At 35.4% G+C, this 14,041-nt stretch overlaps 1 protein-coding gene across 1 annotated transcript in view; it reads right to left on the bottom strand.

Moving 5' to 3' along the window:
• Window positions 1–14,041, bottom strand: part of LOC129222359 (homeobox protein extradenticle-like) — a 367,046-nt gene that overhangs the window by 46,198 nt on the left and 306,807 nt on the right. The gene's annotated exons all lie outside the window — the stretch shown is intronic.

Genomic DNA, 14,041 nt, shown 5'->3' on the forward strand with positions numbered 1-14,041 from the left:
AACTACTCTTAGCAAGTGCTACTATACAGCACGATTTAGAAAAGTTTTCCAAATAAAGCCAACCACGAAGGTTTGAACTTTGCACTCGTTTTACTCAAACCTTGAAAAAAGTACACTTACATCCCTCTGCCCCTCACTGCCTCAATTGAAGCATTTCATAATGAAGCAGCAGTAAGACATCTAACTCCAGGAATAACAGTAAGATATCCTACTGTTGCTCTGAGGCGACAATATAAACGAATACATCAGTTCCTTAGTATTAAGAGAAATCTTTGTCGATATCGAAACTTTTTTTTGTCATATGAAATAAAAAGGTTGAAAAATACTATCAATAATAAAATGTTCAAAAGCGTAAAATTAAACATTTTAAACGAAATTTCTAAGAGTTGTTTAAATCAAGGGGGGAAAAAACATAGCACTGGAAGAGCAGACAATAGGGTGAATGAGATTAAAATGAAAAACAACGCAAATTGTCAAGAAAATACGACACATAGCTACTTCCATGCTTCAGTATTCCTTTTCATCAGTGCAAAATTAGTTAACCTCTTCTTCTCTGGATTTTTTTTTTATACAGGGTGAATATATATAATATTTGGGCCGTGATACTGATTTTTAAAAAACTGCTTCTTTCAATAATAAGGCAATATTGAAAAATTGCTGATTTATTTCTAAGCTAATTCTGATTTCGCATTTTAAGAAGATAAACAACTGAGATGATTAAGACTATCCCTTCCAGTAACAGATGCAAAATTAAAAATATAAATAAGAAAAAAAAAAAAAAAAAAACAGCCCAAAAGGCGATTTCGGAATATGCTGCTTTTACAACATCAGCGTTTTTCATGGGACATAAACTTCCAATTAGAGAGTTCCGACCAGAGCTCTGGTCTGGCTGGCTCTGGCTTAGGAAGAAACCACTAAAAAGCTTCCACGAGAGACCGGGGGCCCATTCTTGGAAAACACAGGAGCGCCATTAAATATGACAAGCCCCATCCCAGCCTGGTGAAGTAATCTCCCACCACATGATTCCGGGCAAAAACCAAAATCAATAGATCGCCGGCCCGGCTCTCATAAACTCCAGTGGTCAGGTTTTATGGTAGACAAAATGGAGAGGGGGGGGGTCTCTCTATATACCAGGCTTTATAATATTGACTTCTCCGGAAGTTTTTATCTCTATTTTCCCGATTCTTATCTCATTCTGGTACACCGGTGAATAGTGTTAACGCCGGGCTGAAGGGGGGTGAGGGGGTGGGGAGACACGCAACACCAGGTGGCTCCCTATGGGGGATTTATATCCAGCATCCGTAGCCGGTATGCTGCCATCGCCTCCAATTAGCGCTGACATAACTCATGATATCTCTCTCTCTCGCTAGCATCCCCAAGCTAACTAGTTTAGCCTTCCTCGGTTCGCAAAAGCGCTGCTCTCCCCCCTTTCGCATGGCAACGCAAAAAGCTAATCTAGGCTACATCAAGTGGCTGCAAGAGGATATTCCATAAGGCTTATGGAACACTAATCACATTCCGGGACCTGTGTTTTGTTTCACCACTTGACAGCTAAGCGAGCCTTAGCATCCTCCCTCTTCCCCCTTCTTTCTTTGAGCTGCCCTTGATGGTGGTTGAAAGGGCACCTGCGAAGAGGACTTGCTCTTCTTCTTCCTCTTCCTGTTTATGCTTGGTGCTTCATCGCATCTGGAGGAGGAAGCCTTCACCTTGGCAAAATGCAAGCAAAGGCGCAGCGAGAATTGTATCACCTCCACAACATTTAAAGTGTATTTTAAAACTCATTACAGTGTAGGCATAAATTGAATGGACACTAACAGTAAAACCAAATTAAAAAAATATCTATTTATTTTAAAAATTTAAGGGAAGTGAAGATATTGCTCTGCTTTCTTGTGCAGATTTTCGTTCGTTCATTTTTGACTGCAGAAAGAAGGGACTTCATGACAAGAAAAGCAAAACACAATTGATGCGTTTGCTCTCATCTTGCAGAGCTTCAACCGTCCGAATTGGAAACACAATGTCCTGATGATGAAGATAGGAATTATAATCATTTCAGAATAAAACTACGTACATTTTTAAAGAAAATATGCGAGAAACAAAAGAAAGATTTTAACAATTAGAACACATTTTTTTCATAAAAAAGTTACAAAACAAAATTCAGTTCAGAATGTCTAATAAAGATTTCGCCAGTTAAATAGTTAATGGACGATAATTTGATGCAAACATAATAGAAAAAAAGGAATTTTAAAATAAATTTTGTTTTAGTTAAAAAAGGGGGAAAAACACTTACAAAAAAGTTTTTATCCACTTTCTCAACAATAAAACGGATGGATTTTTAAAATTTAGGCAGTAGGAATTCAAATTTGATTTATCCATCATCATTTTACTAATGTAAATAATTTTAATTAAAACATATTTATGCTTAATGATAGAAAATTAATGAAAAAGCCTTAAGCTTTGCTGAGCCTCTGTGATGCTTTTGGTTCCCTATTCGCCTCCTTTATTTTTATTTTCGATACATGATTTTGTTATGTTTCTAAGTCTCGACGAATAATTGAGGAAACACTAGAAATAGAAAAACTCTAATAAGAATTCTTTTCTTTAGTTCTTTTTTTTTAAAAGGTAGCTACTGAGTTTCCCTGCAACGAAAATTCCAGCGCAAGGGGGTGGAGGGGAGGGGGCAATCAAAAACGATCTCCGAAAGATGCCACACATAGAAATTCTATAACAGGTTGTTTGACATTAAAATTCAAAGCGTCGCCCAGCCCACTTTTATGAGTCGTTCTTCCGAAAAGCAGGATTCGCATCGCGACAGGGGTCCTCCTCGCACCATTAATCAAGATGTGGGGCCCGAAAGGCAATCACGGGCAATCAGGCCGCGATTGTTTGCGCGTGCACACGCTCTTTCCTCGAAGAGCAGGTCTCTCTTTCTCTCTCTCGGTCATTAATCAGGCCCGGCTCACTAATGACGTCGACCAAGGGTCAAGGGGTTAACCACCACGTGACCAAGCTCGACACCTGCTGCTGATAGATTTCGAGGAGAAAGATGGTGTTTTAAAACTCGAGAGCGTTTTGCTTTTGCTTGGGCTCCTACCGTTAGAAGCATTAAAACGCAAGAGAGACAGCCACGTCGAGGCGAGTTAAATGTTTTCAGAAGATGCTGTTGCGAATGACGATTATGTACAGCAAAGCTGAACGTATATTCCTCGAAAGAAAATTAAGAGCATTTAGGTGATAAGTTCTAAGGAATGTCAATAGTAAATGTGTCCTCTATAATGTTTAATGTTAAAAATAATGCACTTGATAAAACGTGACTGACGCAAACTATAAATGTTACAAAAGGACATTCGAAATAGAGTGAAATAAGCATCTTGCATCAGACATAAACAGATTTTCTTGACATAAAAAAGTTTTAAAAAATAATGGGGGAGGGTGTGCATTTACATACGCGCGTAAGCAGTCATGCTTTTGAAATTCCTATTCTTAAAGAATTTTTCGATTTTAGCTTTATTTATATACAAAACAATTATGATAAATAGTACAATGTAACGTTGTCGGTTCGAAACATATACAGAGAATAAGCGATTCATGTTCTACTAATACGAAAATGGTGGACATTAAACGAATAATTGCAAATATTTTGCAAGAATAATAAAGGTTTATTTCACAGTATTTTGAGCAATTATGTAGAGTCCGTAATATGACTTTTTTTTGCCAAAACTATTTAATTTACTGTTTGATTAGCATATTATTATTATCATTATTCATTATTATTGTTTATTATTATTATTATTTTTGATTTCGTCCTACCAACACACAAACTCAAATTAAAATAATGTGTTAATCAAACAGTAAATTAAATAGTTATGGCAAAAAAGTGTCATGTCACGGACTTTTTATCTGTCCAAAATACTGTGAAATGGCCCTAAAATAAAACATTATCTTCCAGCGAATTACAATTCAAATGTAAACATGTATTCTGTAACTTAGTCACGACTAACCTACTAATTTGCTGTCGAATTTAGGGAACTTTTGTGAAGAGTGAAATACCCCTGTTCTGTGGAGCAGCGAACCAACGCAGAAAAAACCGATTTACAGAGACCGTAATCTCAACAGCGATAAGCAACCTCAACGCCAAATTCAGTTTCCTTGGTAGCAAAATATCGCCAAACTGACAGTGAATTTCGCATCTCGTTTATGCTTGACAAACTTGGCAATATATTTTTAAGTTATTGCCCGTTTATGATGTCACTTCAGTTAGCATTCAACTTCGTTTAATATTAAAATTTTACCTTCATCGCGTCAGAAGTAAAATATGGATCGTACATTGTACAATAAAGATCATCGGAAATATTTTAAACAATGTAAATTTTGTCATTCACATGTCTGAAAGAATACACAATATTAAGATTTGTTAAAGATATGTAAATCGCTAATTTTAACAATAAAGAAAAGAGTATACTTTTTAATTAAGGGAATGAAAGCTAATACTAGAAGTTAATACTAAACGCAAACCGGTTATGAAAAACAGTTTTCGAACATCAATATAAAATTACTCTTAAAAAAAAAAGTCCCAGTAGCTCAACATATTTATAATAGTGGAGGAAACAGACATATCCTGAATATGGGATCTGTTTCATGTCTTTCAGAGCAGGTCTGAGTATTCAAGCAAAATATAAATATATGCAACTGACATTTTAAATTATTGTAGACTTTAGAGAGTTGAGTTTTAAATTTTACAAGAAAAGTTGAGAGTATCTTAATTGTTATAAAACAAACCTATTTTACATCTTAGTTATTTGAACATTTTTTGCTGAAATTTTCTGCATCCAATACACAAATCCAAGCAGTCTAAACCAAGTACCTACGAACGTAGCAAAACAGCCTCTAAAACCACCACTCCTTCTCATTTCCTATTTAAGAATATTCACTGCTACCAAATACCCCAAGACTACTCCCTCTCCCAAGCCACCCCTTTTAATCCCAAAATACACGGCCGCAGAAATGAATTCCGGAATTCAATTTCGTCTTATTAGAGAAGCGAAAAGCAAAACCTCGACAAATGACCGTCTTCCCCGCCATTAAAACGATACAAGATTCATTCCGTCCGCCAGACCAGAGAGCTCTCCGAAGCAAAACTAAAAAAGTTTTTGCCAACGTGATCTTAATACTCATTGCCACAATAAACCTCACGCCAAGCATTCCCCTCCTCGGAAAATTGCAAACCGTGAAAATTGCCAAGAAAAGGTTAAATGCAGAAGTGCAAGCATCTTATACAATAACGATGCCACCTCACGCTTTTCTAAACACGGAAATAAAGGTGCACCAAAAGTTCACGCAGCTATTCTTTCAAGAACCGTCCGCCCCCACCACCCCCTGGATTCAATGCCACATGGCGCTAACGGAGCGAATATCACGGGACCGCACTCACGCACAATAGAAGAACAGGGAGGGATATCAGATTAGTAAGCATGGGGACTAATGGGTCTGGGCAACTAATGTAATGTGTGGGCAAACGGCTTTGTTTAACCTTAATCTTTTGTCTAGAGTCTGACAGCCATGAAATGCAGCGTCCGGCAGAGCTAGGGGAGGCAAAACTCTTTGTTCATGCACACCAAATGAGTCCCTTATTAATTTCTCCGCTGGCTGAACTTTTAATTGGTAACAATATGCGCTGTCTGACGAAAAGAGGGGTAAAAGACGACGAAATTTCAAAACCATCCATTTTATCTCGGGGAGGAAGCACTGCTCGGCCTCACGGTCACTACACAGATAATATGGGCAAGCTGTCCCGTAATACGGGTTCTTTCTTTTTTTTTTTGTAAGCATGTTTGGGATGTTCCTTTTGTATTCCAGTCGAATCAGAAACAAACGTCATTTCTTGTCGTTTCCGAGATAATAGTAAAGGAAGGAAATGTCATTGTTCTAGTCCCCTAAGTTGAAATTTCGACAGCAATATGTAGGAAGGAGGATAAGGAAAAGGAAACAGAAGTAAATGGTAAATTTTACTGGTGAAATGGAACTACTAATGTGTGGCATCAAATAACTGGCAATTCAGCTGTTTAATGATAGAACAAAATTATATATTCACTCAGTGACGCAGTGAGGGGAGGGGGCAAACCCACAGAATTATTGGTTTTAACACATTTTCAATCCTAATGCGGTAGTTTTCACATATGTAAGAACTGTGTATAGTCTATTTTTTGTTTTACAGTTGATACATAAAATTAATGTTTTTAAAACTTTTCAGCGATCTACAAGTTTTTAAATGAAAAAGCAGCACTAAATATTTCCAACTACTACATATAGAGATGAGAGATATTCTATTAAAGAAACGAAATAAAGATAATTTTTATTTTATCATTTGAAAACAAAAAACAATATTTTTCATAACTCAAGGATTTATTGTTAAATGATAGTTAGAAACGAAAATAGAAACTGAAAATTCCTCCTCCTCCAAAATAAAATTTACTGGGTCGAATTAATTTATTTTACCATGAAAATGTATCGAATTTCTTACAGGAAATCAGAGCAATAACTGGACTTCTCAAGTACTGTAAAATTAAAAGTGCTGCTGACTCTCATTTCAAGAGCTCAAATTTCTGAAGAAACAAAACAAGAGAGAAAGAACCACAGTTCAAATATCATCACGAGACAATTACATCAAATAACGCCATTTTTGTGGGCTGCCATCGGTGAAAGCAGTTGGCTGCTGCATTCTATACACCGGATTTCTTGAAAACTTGTATGACAGGGGGGTGTGGTACTCAGATACTTTGCACATAAATAAATACGATACCCTCGACAGCTATTGATGGCTGTAAGGTAAGCTATGATATTAGTTCTGGGTTTAAAACAATTTCTTGTTTAGTGCTGAAAAGAAATCGCAGGTATTGCTCTGCAGGAAAAAAATATTACCTGTACTGTTATGTAATATTTTGCTTTATTAGCATTTAACTCTCTCAAAAATTTAGTAAGAAACCAAAATACAAAAGAAGCAGAAAAACTATTTTTGTTTCTTAAAAAATCAAGACAGCAAAAAAAAGGGGAAAAAAAAAATAAATAAAGGAAAAAGCGTCGATTCTTTCACGGCGTATTTACCAGAGAATATCTTTATATCCTTCCTCCCTTTTTTTTTTTTTGCCTGTCCTGCCCTTTTTTTTTTTAAAGTGAAAAGGAAGCTATGAAACTGTAAAAATCGTGTTCACCTTTTACACGAGAAAAGTGACGACGCAAAGAAAAAACGTGTTAAAAAAAAAAAAAAAATCACGGAAGCTCGGCTTTATAACAATGCACTTTTGACGGTTTACAAATGACGTTGTCTTCCACCTGACACCAAACGCAGAGAGATGTCTCCCACTTCAACTCATCTATCCTCGTCTGGCCAATCAACACCCACGCCTGGGATAAAAAGGGGTGTGAAGGGGGCAGGGGAAGGAAGGTCAGAGTCATGACAGATGGCCAGCTAGCCCGGACTGACAGCGCCGTAAGCAATAGCATCGGGGCAGGAGGAGACTTTTTTTCTCCTCCCCATCAGTTCAATTTTAAGAAGTCAAATATAAACACCGTTCCCAGTACTTCGAAGCTAATCATGATCCACCATGATTCTGACTCACATTTTCATAGAAGACACGGGAGCGACGACTAATTCATTAAAAATGGTCTTTTCTCTTGTCTTGGTTGTGTGTGTGTACTCGGGGATTCGCAGAAGCCCTTTTCTCCCGCCACGAAATCTCCCCTTCGCTCTTTCTGTTACACCAACTCCTGAGGGAGCCATCAATCTTGAAACCAACTTAATATCATTATCGTCGAAGCCGCTACTTAAAGTTCAAGCAGAAAAGGGCTTGAATATTTCATGCAAGTGGTAGGGTTTTAGCGAAAAGAAAATCGAAACTATATTACCCCGAGAGCGGTGGCTTGAAAATCTCCCCACCGCCGTAGTCACCCTTCACCTTTTCCCCGTTCCTTTTTAACCGGGAAGATACCAACAAACTAGGAATCTTTTCCGGAATTCTGTGGTCAACCCTTTTCTCCCCCCTCCTAAAATATGCAAAAGTCTGTGAACACAATGTCTAAGTGGGCATTTCCCCCTCGTAGTTCGTATGTAAACATACTGCATAACTTCGCATAAAAAGAAAACGCAAATAGGAACCCGCGAGTGTGATTTAGTTAGTAATTTTCCCTTACTCAGTTTACTGCATTTCATTTTCTTGAACTCAAAATCCATTTTTTATTGTGTACAATAGCTGGTTAATGTATTTTGACTCAATTTATAGGTTATTAGTGGTATCCGCACGGCTTTGCCCGTAATAGAAAAATTAAAAGGTCTTTTGGTTCGCCGGTATATTTACAAATAATGTGTGGTGATTTTTCTCGCCAATTGGCTTGTACCCATGTTACGCTTCCACATTATGATAATTTCGTATCTCGCCAATTATCTTGTGCCCATGTTACGGTTCCACGTTATGATAATTTCGTAGTTTACTTGTCCATCTTATGACAATTTTGTTCTTAAAATTGGAATAGAAAAAGAACCACATCGAATTTTCGAAAAATCGCTTCGAGGTGCACACCCCATGCTACAAACTAACTTTGTGCCAAATTTTATGAAAATCGGCCGAACGGTCTAGGCGCTATGCGCGTCACAGAGATCCTGACAGACAGAGATCCGGACAGAGAGACTTTCAGCTTTATTATTAGTAAAGATTTCTTTGAATTAGTGAGACATAGAAAAGTATTTTTGTGATTAAGATTGGTAGAAAAAAAGATAAATTTAGACTTTTCAAGGGGGACAAGTATTATATCTCTATACTTAAGATGTAACATGAGATGACCATTTTAAACATTTACTTACACAATCACGTAGTTGTATTTATTGCATACTTTCGTACAAATTTATTTCTTCGTTTTCATAGCTCACACTTTTATTTTTAGTTCTAATTTATAAGCTGATTTATCTATTCATATTTTTTATATTGAAACATTTATGAATTTCTTTCTAAAGCTGAATATTTATTTGTAAATGTGCCGATGTAATGCTCTATCTCTCAGTCAGTCTACACATTTAAATATTCTACTTCCGTTTTGCTTATGCATTATACAGTAATAGGTCTTAATATGTTTTAATACAAGAAATCATCTGTACACCGATTTTTATTATTTTCAATTGGTTTTGCAATGATGAATCTACACAAACGGGGAAGTGGTTTTTGTCTTTTTCTTTCAATCTGTTAACGACTGGACAATTCCCAAATAATTCTCCGCCATTAGTGAAATAAAAAGTTACATACACAGTAAAAGTGGGATACATTTCCAAATACTTCAAGTCGAACATGTATAGACCTCCAAAAGTGTTTATAATATCAAAAGGAGGAAAAAAACAAGCCATTTTGAGTTGATACACAAATCTAATTGTGCGCATGCAACATTTTATGGAGAAATTAAACCGTGAATTTCCGTTTTATCAAATATTGTAAGAACTTTTATCCTCGTTCTGAAAGCTATAAAGGAATTCCGCAAGAGAGGTGTGGTAAATTTAACGATTTTTTTCTTCTTTGGATGGGGAGTCTTCAGATAATATCCCCTGTTTTTTAAAAGAGGAGAGGCAGCAGACAAGCACTCAAGTTGATGATAAAACGTTTTTCATCTCCAGATAGCGTTGGATAATAATGAAATACGGTATAACTGCAGCAGAGTTCATGAGAATACACCTTACATTACAGAAGCGAGGATTCGAAGTAAAAACGCAAATAAGTAAACTCTTAAGGGGTCTAAGGACCTTTAATCTTCAAAATTTTCGATTTTCTGGAAAAAACATATGTTATGCATAATTTTATTTTGAACAATTTGATACCTAATTTATTACCATACGCCAAAAACTTTTTGAGTTATTGTAAAAATGCGTAAACATTCCCCGTAGAGATTTATGTTAACAGCAGCTGTTTAAGCCTCTTTTTCTCAGGTGCCGATTTCTTCGGTTTTCTCGTTTTGCGCGCATGATATTTCAGAAAGTTTTTAATATATTTCCGTAAAACTTTTCATGCATGTTTGTCTGATACATCTTAACGATCTGAACCTAAATTTCAACTAAAAAATTAAAGTTAATATTTAAAAATAAATATTTTTTACCCAAAATTTTGGAAATTTTCGATATTAAGTTACCAAATTTCAAAAAAATAAATAAATAATTTTCAAAAAATAAATAAATTTAGGTTCAGGTCATAAATATAAACCAGATTAACATACATTAAAAGTTTTACGGACATATATAAGAAACTTTCTAAGATATCATGCGCGCAAAACGAGAAAACCGAAGAAACCGGCTCCTGAGAAAAAGAGGCTTAAACAGCTACTGTTAACATAAATTTCTACGGGGAAAGTTTAGGCATTTTTACAATAACTCGAAAAGTTTTTGGCGTATAGTAATAACTAAGGTATCAAATTGTTCAGAATTAAACTGTGCATAACATATATTTTTTCCAGAAAACCGAAAATTTTGAAGTTTAAAGGTCCTTAGACCCCTTAATTAACGTTATTTGCAGCACTCTATGGGAAAATTTGGAACATGCAGAAATCCTGATCACATTTAAAAAGAAGAAGAAAAAAAGGATTATTATACTTTAAAAAGTTTTGTTACTCTAAGAACATTTTTGAACAACCTAAACATTTCTAACCAGACATTTCGGGGAGAAATTCAAACCTTTTAACTTCGCACCCAACAAGATTAAAATAATTTTTGACACCAAAAGAACGATAACGTGCAGAGATTCTGAATACATATTGTTCATTTATTGTTCATCCCCCACCAGACCCTACAAGAGATACAAGAAACTTAGGGTTCAAAATTTAAATGCATTTATCCGTAGTAGACTCAGCATCGACAAAAGTTTGAGATTGATTGAATGAATCAACATGAAGTGAATTCAAAGCACTTTTCAGAAGCGGTTTTATTTTTAAAATACAAGATAATAGAGATGCAAATTTTTTTACTACCATTCCAAGTAAACCACGACTATTACTTAATTTTTTACTTCGGCAGCGCGATTAAACAGAAAAACTCTAATTCCTGCAAAATAAAAGTTACGAGCTTTAACATTTATTGTTTTTGTTCGTTGACGGTTAAAAATTAAAATTAAAAGCAAATAATAATAATAAATAAAATTACACTTTCAGCATTATTTGGTTAAAAACCTTTACACAGTACTGTAAAAAAAAAAAAAATAAAAAAAATAAAAAAAAAAAAAACTTTTCGTTTTTTTTATCAAATCAAATTCAAAAATGCAAAGTATTTTCTAACTTTCATAACTTTTTTTACCTGCCCAGATTAAAAATATTGAATTGGGATAAGTTTCTGTTCCCCCTACGTTTGTACTTCTGCATATTGGGTAAAAACTGTATTTAAATTTGAAACGTTCCTAGTAAACAAAACTAGTAGTAAGAATTCACTAAAGAATAATGACAAAAAGTTTGAGAGAGAATGAACTTTATATCGTTTTCATACAATACAATATAGTTTGTTTCCCCATTGAATTTTAAGCTATATTGAACAGGTAGATTTAAACTGATTTCATTTCATTGACATACGGGAAATCTGGCTAGCTTGGTTCTGGATGAACGTTTCGTTTAATATTAAATGCAAGTTGGATACTTGAATGTGTTTCTTTTCTTGAATACCTTTTAAATATAAAACTAGAAAAATCATTTTTGTGTCTTTTAGTTTATGATTATCAAATAAAATTAATTTTGATACAGAAGAACTGAAACTGCATTTTTAAAATCTTTTTCGTCTAGCTTTGGTGGAGACCACAATAGAGTTAAACGGGTTAAAAATTATCGATTAACTTGTTTCATAAATAATAAATTTTATACGTGAACGTACATATCCTGGATGGAAACAACATTTGTCGATGAAGAATTTCAGAACTCGAAACGGAGAGAGACCAACATTCTTCACAACAAACGGACTTGAGAAGTGGAGAGGAGGAGGGGGTGCAAAACGCAGAAAAAGGGCGGGAAGCATTTCGGTAGGATTTTAAAAGCGTGACAAGGAAGGATCGTCTCTTCACAAGATGTTGGGGATCAAGGGGGGATCGGAAGCTGACAGGACACGGCGACAACCTGTCACTCCCTGATCCCGGTTGCAGCTGCGACAAAATTCCCGTTTTCCTGGTTCTCTTTTCGCGTTCCGGAAGATTAGGGGGTTAATTGTGAGGGCGCCTATAAGAAGTTTACCAGGATACTTTTTATTTGTATCTTTTTCCGACCGATAGAGTAAATAATAAAAGAAACAAAGTTACGGGAAGAGATCCATGGGCTTTCCTCTCCACCCCCCTGTCGGTGGCGTCAATCTAAATAAAGCTTCGGCAAAAAGAGTTTATACATTGAGGCAGAGAAACAGTGCTTTATTTTCTCGTTATTTACCGACTTATCTTTTTTTGTCCTCCTTAAGAGGCCGCAGTAAAAGTATTAGGACTCAGGTTATTTCATTCAAGTGGGAAAAAGAGAAGGATGTGGTTGAGAGAAGGAGGAGGTTTAAAAAAAATCGATTAAATGTGAATGATGAATGGTTGTGAATTGTCTTGCATCGGAAAAATTTCGTAGGCAGTTGTGTCTGACTGAATTGTCGACACGCGGTTTATTTCGAAAAACCCCAGGACGAAAAAAATATTTCAAATTTTATGCAAGATATCATTTTATTGAAAACAACTTTGGGTATTTTGTAGTAAGTTACCGCCCTATGCCAGGGCTAAGGCAGAAATACTTAAAATACACCACCAGCTCAGTTATTCCATCCGAGGACTGCAGTTTCGTGCTTTTTAGCACTCATCAGCCCGGAATAGGAATCACATGAGCTGGTGGCTGGTGGTGTATTTTAAGTAACTTTGGGTATGTTTCATTTTCAAATACAATTTATCTTAAACAATCATTCCCATCGAGGTAAAATAAATAAATAAAACATAAACATATAACAGTGATAAAATAAGACAAAATAGCACAATTTTAAACTTATTCATTAAAAATAGAAGCAACAGTAACGAAAATCTTATATCGTTGAAATGGATCTCTAAAAATCGCAAAAACGAATTTATTACAAAAAATCACGATATCGAAAATTGACTAGCCTCATATACAATTATAATATATTGATATTAATTTTCTATTCAGTGCATTTATTGTGTACATTTAAAACAACGTGTTTTAAAAATGACGCGAAACATTTAGGTTGTTCTACGCGGTAGATGTTGACGGTGAAGTAAGAAAAAAACAACGACAAAAAAGCACAAATTCGCAGATAACTGCATACATGTGTTTCGGCGTTTCATTGAACACCTTTTTCAATGCAAAAAGACTGAGCTTATGGATGAAAAGACAATCGACACGGTTATCTAAGAATTTGTGCTTTTTTGACTTTTTTTTCTTACTTCGATGTTCAGCACAAAGGTATTGATTTATCTTAGATGTTGACGAGTCTTCCGTTATACTAGTTCAATAAAAATAAAAGGTCAAAATTCACGGAATCCATATGACCATGCACCATATGGTCAAAAGTATTTACACAATATACTCGCCGGGCTCAGATTTTAAGTTTTAGGGACCGATCATGCGAAAATGAACTTGAACTAGCTGAACTTTCTGCTATATCAAAAAAACCGAATAACTTCTACAATGGATGGTTGCGAACACACTTTATGTACGAGAAATGATTTGTTCATCCTGAAGAAATTGCCTAGCTGTAAGCATGAACGGTTGAGTTATGAAATTCTAACGATATTTTATGCAAAACACTTTCGGAAAACTCTGCCAAGGAAGGGGGGGGGGGATCAAAAAGGTCATTTCTAGTTTTACTTTTCACACATTGTTTTAGAAATTATAATCCATTTCTAGCGAGCTCTTGAGAAAACGAAAAGTTCGAAGATTACCACTTATTAAATTATATGGATGAATTCTTGTCCTCACAAGTTCTGTAATTTTCGTATATCGTAGCTGGAAAGCGATGGAATCGAAAATTTAATCACATTTACTTCGACTTAAAACCTGAGCACAA

The sequence above is a fragment of the Uloborus diversus genome, chromosome 5 (assembly GCF_026930045.1).
Source record: "Uloborus diversus isolate 005 chromosome 5, Udiv.v.3.1, whole genome shotgun sequence".
Classification (NCBI taxonomy): Eukaryota; Metazoa; Arthropoda; class Arachnida; order Araneae; family Uloboridae; genus Uloborus; species Uloborus diversus.